Genomic DNA, 6,319 nt, shown 5'->3' on the forward strand with positions numbered 1-6,319 from the left:
GCGTGCAATTAATGCAGCAGCAATTCCGTTTTGAACATTTTATTAAAAGTATAAATAAATCATATAGGCAGAGCAGGCAATTGCCTCAGGCCTGGATGGGGGGGCCTCCATAACATAACAATCTATAACGTTCTTTATCCATTGGATATAAATAACTGCCACTCACCTGTAATGAAATCACTTAATATCACCATTTAATGTGAGTTCCTATCGTGTGAACGCATTTGTGTAGCACCGAATCGAACACATCCCTCGGCGTTTGCTAAGCGAGAAGCTAAACAGGCACATGAAGAAACCGCAGCTTGTGATGCAGTTGCTGAAACATTTGTTTTAAGTGCTTTTTATTCATTCTGAAAGGTGGAAGGAAGGAGGCTGGGGGGCCTCCAATATAAATTTTGCTGAGGGCTTCCACATGTCTAGAACCAGCTCTGTAATAAATAAATATTAAAGAGGCGAACTGACACAACGCACATTTATTCACCACGTCCTTTCTTTACTCAGATGCAAAAAATATTTGTAAAAATCTCTACCGAAAAATCCATTGTTTATTTATTAAACTTTTGTTTTACTGATGCACCAAGTCTCAAATCAAGCACCAAAATCCGCCATGTTGCACCCATCCGGCAATTAAAGCCGTCCGTTTGGAAACATAGTAGAAGGTCCGTTTGATGTTCTAATAAATTACGTCATTTAAAGCACCATCATTACTTTCCAACCTTTACAAAGGTTTTGTCTTCATGCTCTATGTTGAGTTTGGTTCCACTAATAATAAACATGCATTTGCATAAAGCATCGATATTTGTCCATGCGCATGTTTATTAGAATCTCGTATTAAAAACGGGGAAAGTAATAATTGAAGGTACATTTCGAACAGACAAAAAAGTGAGATTAAGTTGTAAGATTTTTACTTTCAAAATAGCTGGCAACAAAAGTGAGTACCCCCAAAGTGATAACAGCTGTACGTCGTATAACGATGCAAAACCACATGTTCTGTTCATCATGTTCATGTTTTTGTCTGATTGACAGAACCAGACACATTTGTGTATTTTGTAGTAAAGCAGTAAAAATGTGATGCTTTAAGTAACATTCTCTTATTCTGATCACTGGATGTTCAACATGGTACCTCATGGTAAAGATCAGTAACACCCTTAAACAGTACAGTGTTCAGGGTCATACAGGGGTTTTCCAAGACGGGTTCCACTCAGAACAGACCTCGCAAGGATCCATCAAAGAAGTCGTGTCCTCGTGTTGTAGGTCAGGTGCAGAAGCTGCTTAAAATCGAGGTTGCAGATGCAGAAGGTCCACTCGTCAGTGCTAGACCAAACGACACACACTGCAACAAGTCAGTTTGCAGGCCGTCGTCCCAGAAGCAGCCTCTTTTTGCCTACAGTGAAGCATGGTGGTGGCTGCAGCATGGTCTGGGGCTGCATGAGTGCTGCTGGAACTGGGGAGCTGCAACTGGAAGATAACAACTGACTTGCTGAAGGTGAAGGTTATGAAGTGGCCAAGTATGTCTCCCGACCTGAACCCTATTGAGCACCTGTGTGGCATCAAGCGGAAGGTGTTGAAGCGCCATGTGTCCACCAGCAGCTCTGTGATGTCATTATGGAGGAGTGGATGAGGATCCCAGCAACAACCTGTGCATGATTGAGGCAGTGCTACAAAACAATGGTGCTCACGCCAAATATTGACACTTTAGACAGTGTTTCGACATGTTCATTGAGGGTGTACTCACTTTAGTTGCCAGTTATTTAGACACTAATGGCTGTATGTTGAGTTATTTTTTACAGGACAGTAAATCTGTACTGATATACCAACTGCACATTGAATACTGCCACATGACACATGCTTTTTTTGTATTTGTAAATTAAAATTCCAATTGTGTTTGTCACATACACGTTCATACAGTTTACGACATGTAAATAGAAATATAAAAAAAATAAAATAAATAAAACTATAAAGTATAAAAGTATAAATAGTAGTGTAAAGTATTAATATTAAGTATGAGATAATAAGGATAAAATATATATCTAATGAAAAAAATTGCATATTTTGCATTGCAGGACAGGAATCTTCCTTTCACCCGGACAGTCCAAGTCTCTTGTCCAATTCATGGCACAGACATCACAGTGAGTAACAAAACCCCAACATCTACCTTCATTTCAACCTGAAACTTGAACTTAACTAACAGCTAGTTGCTGATTATCTTGAAATTCACGGGAATAAGCAGGGGACCGAATGTTCAGGAATGTTAAACATTTTAAACGGTTTTCAATAACAAATTATTATTAAATATTTAAAACACATAATTGTATTAAAGTGACAAAGTCTAGATAGATTCACTAAGGTGATGACCATAGGGGCTGCGGGGGTGTGTCCAAAATGTGTGGATTTTAAATAAAGATTTAAAGAGTATAATAAAAGTATAACAACTATAAGTATAAAAATAAGGATAAAATAAATTAGAAATGAAATATTAAGATATATACTATACAATATTTCTACAGTAATAAGATAAGAAGGAATGGGTATGGATATGACACTGAGGTGTACCAATCCAGTGTTAAAGTGCCAGTTGTGCAATTGTGCAAAAAGAGGAAACGTGTCCTGCATGATCCTGAAAGCAGGCAGAATCTTTTCCTGAACCAAACTCACTGACAAACCGCAACATGGTACTGGTTTTTCTGTCCGAGTCTCGATCTTCATTTGAGCAAAACCTTCAAAGTCTTCTAAGGACATGTTCTTTTGGTGTGGGTTCGGTTCAAACGGAGAAAAACTGGTGTGGGTTATGTCCCTTTATACGCTCTATTGAACACACACACACACACACACACACACACACACACACACACACACACACACACACACTCTCAAACACAAGCACCCCATGTGGTATTGCAGCCTCTCGGAGCCAGTGGAAATAGCTTGAGAGAGAAAAAAACGGGACCCTAGCGGTCACACACACTCACACACACCTGCAAAAAAAGCAGACGTCCATCTTGCTGTGCTTTTGTCGTTTTTTTTTTTTTTTTTTACTCTCCCCCTTACCACACGTATATACACGCACACACACAAACACACACACACACCCCAGCACTGCACTCCTCCATCCACCTCCTGGGCATCAGCGGCCATTAAAGACATCTGCACACGGACGATGAACAGATAAATCATTTTTGCAGAACAATTTTGATAAATGAGCTGCTCGCTTTGGTGTGCCTGCGCCGCTGAGCCGCTCTACCCCAACGGTACACACTCACAACCACTCGCTCACACACTCCAACATGCTGCGGGCCTATTTTAAACCGCACACACACACACACACACACACACACACACACACACACACACACACACACATACACACACACACACACACACACACACACACACACACACTGGCATTACCTGTGAGGTCTTCCTTTCACTTCAGTGATTATATTTGGGAAAGAATAAACCTTTAGCGTACATTTTACATTGTTTAATGCAAATTTTTTTTAATTTACTTACAGATTTGCCAGGAATCCATTAATATTATATAATAAAATAAAGTAAATAAATCAATCATAAAGGTACTTTTTTTAAATGATACTAGCTATTAATAATCTAACATTACCATTAAACAAACATTAAACAGGTGGAGAGATACATACATTTCAATAATAGATAGATAGATAGATAGATAGATAGATAGATAGATAGATAGATAGATAGATAGATAGATAGATAGATAGATAGATAGATAGATAGATAGATAGATAGATAGAACTTTGTCATTGCATAGTACAGGTAAACAGCAATTAAATGCAGTTTAGTGTGCCACAAGTGTGCAAATTGACAAGTGCAGATGAATATGTAAATATATTTACAGCATGTAAATATATTTATATACACAGTATAAGATATGTAAACATATCTACAGTGAATAAATATAAAGCAGTGAAAATTGTGCAGACACTTTTGTAAAGGTAAAACAAGTTGAAGGTTCTAAGTTTGTTGCATTGAAGAAAATGTGCAAAATCTGAATAAATAACACAATATATATTGTGTACATATATAACACAATGGAGCCTCCGTACTGTACAGTGATTGAGTTGGTCAGGATGCTCTCTGTGATCCTTGGGGCCGATCACGGTGGTGTCATCTGCATACTTGATGAGAATGATGAAGTTATGCAGAGGAGCACGGTCGTGGATGAACAGGCAGTAGAGTAGTGGGCTCAGAGCACAGCCCTGTGGGATGCCGGTGTTTAGAATGAGGGTTGAGGATGTTTGCCCAAACAGACTGAGGTCTGTTGGTAAGAAAGTCCAGAATCCATCTGGAAGTGGAGGTGCAGATACCCAGGTCACTGAGCTTAGTGATCAGTACAGTGTGGAGGACTGTATTGAACGCAGAACTAATGTCAATGAACATTAATGAAGCGCCATGGAAACTGCATCCTCTGTTAAGGATTCAGAACCGGTTTCTCAAAGCACTTCATAACAATTGGTGTGAGTGCAACTGGGCGAAAATCATTCAGGCATTCGGCAGCTGAATGCTTAGGCACTGGTACGATTGTTGTAGCCTTCAGGCATGTAGGAACTGTGGCTTGGGCAAGTGACAGTAAAGACCTGTGCAAGTTGTCCAGCGCATGCTCTGGAACACGTCCCGGTATGCCGTCTGGACTAGCTGCCTTGTGTGCGTCCAGTCGACTTAACACTGAGTAGACGTCTGGTGTTGAGAGTAAAAGTGGACTGTGAGCAGTAAAGGAGTCAGTAGTTGAGGTAAAATGTCCTATTCTTGATTGAAACAAGCAAAAAGTGATTGAGTTCTTCTGGTAGGAAGCCACTGATGGTTGGTTGAGATCGTGGTGTCGGTCGGTAGTTGTGGAAATGCTCTTCTATGTGGAGTCTGAATGTGAGCTTGGCTCTCCTAATACCTTTTCTCAGGTTGGGCCTGGCTCTGTTGTAGTCCTCTGCATTGTCAGATTTAAAAGCAACATCTCTTGCTTTCAACAGGAGACGGACCTCGAAGTTCATGCACGGCTTCTGATTAGTAAAGCATTTCACGTGTTGGACAGTAGTGACATTCTAAATGCATGTGTTGATATGGGCCAAAACTGCGTTATTAATAATAATATAATAAGTAGCTCATGGACGATCTTTCACTCAAAGTTGATTTTACAAGCTGGCTGAGGTTTCCCAGCTCGTTTAGTGGAACGCTGACGATACAGCGGCGTGTCGTGTTTATGGATTTCATTCACTGGCTTTAATTATTCGGGACGATGTGACAATCGTAAAACGCAGTGATCTTATTGAGGGAATTAATGATAGTTCTTTAGTGCCGTAATGCCATAACTACATCTAATTAACCTCGAGTACTAGATTGTGGTATGTGTGATTGTTCATTAGCTCGGTGTGGTGCAGTAATGAAATGCAAGAGACACTCAGTGTATTGTGTGTGTGTGTGTGTGTGTGTGTGTGTGTGTGTGTGTGTGTGTGTGTGTGTGTGAGTGTGTGTGTGTGTGTGTGTGTGTGCACTACTGCTACAGTATGCTTACTTTGCTGACTAAGCATCTGCGTTATTACTGATGCCAAACAAGTGATGGACGTGACAAAACTGACCCCAGATCAGTGTTAAATCATTTTTCATCAATAGATGATATCATGTAAGATGAGATGTAAATGTATTGCTCTGTATAGAGAGTTAAAACTGACCTCAGATCAGCATTTATATTGCTGAATCATGCAAAACCAGACCAGTGTTAATATTCTTCAGTGTATAGTGTAGTGTCAAAACTGACCTCAGACCAGTGTTATCATGCTAAACTGACCTCAGATCAGCATTCATGTTCCTGCACTTACTCATTTTAATATAAATAAAGGTACAAAACTGACCCCAGATCAGCATTTATATTCCTGCACCCACTAATTAGTGTGTATATTGTGGTACAAAAGTTGAACCCAGATTAGCATTTATTCTGCTCTTACTCATTACTGTGCATTTAAAGGGTACAAAACTGACCTCAGATCAGCATCTATATTCCTGCACTCACTCATATGTATTTAAAAGGAGGTACAAAACTGACCTCAGATCAGTGTTTATATTCCAAGCATTATAAGTCCATAGCAAACACTCACAACACACAGAGACTTAGGATGTTGATAGTGTGTGTGTGTGTGTGTGTGTGTGTGTGTGTGTGTGTGTGTGTGTGTGTGTGTGTGTGTGTGTGTGTGTGTGTGTGTGTGTGTGTGTTTCATGCTCCCTTGTTTCGAGTGCTGAGGATTGTTGTCCTGCACTATATGCTAATAGCATCATGATGTTATTTAGATCAGTGGTG

This window comes from Silurus aristotelis (assembly GCF_946808225.1).
Source record: "Silurus aristotelis genome assembly, chromosome: 17".
NCBI classification, from domain to species: domain Eukaryota; kingdom Metazoa; phylum Chordata; class Actinopteri; order Siluriformes; family Siluridae; genus Silurus; species Silurus aristotelis.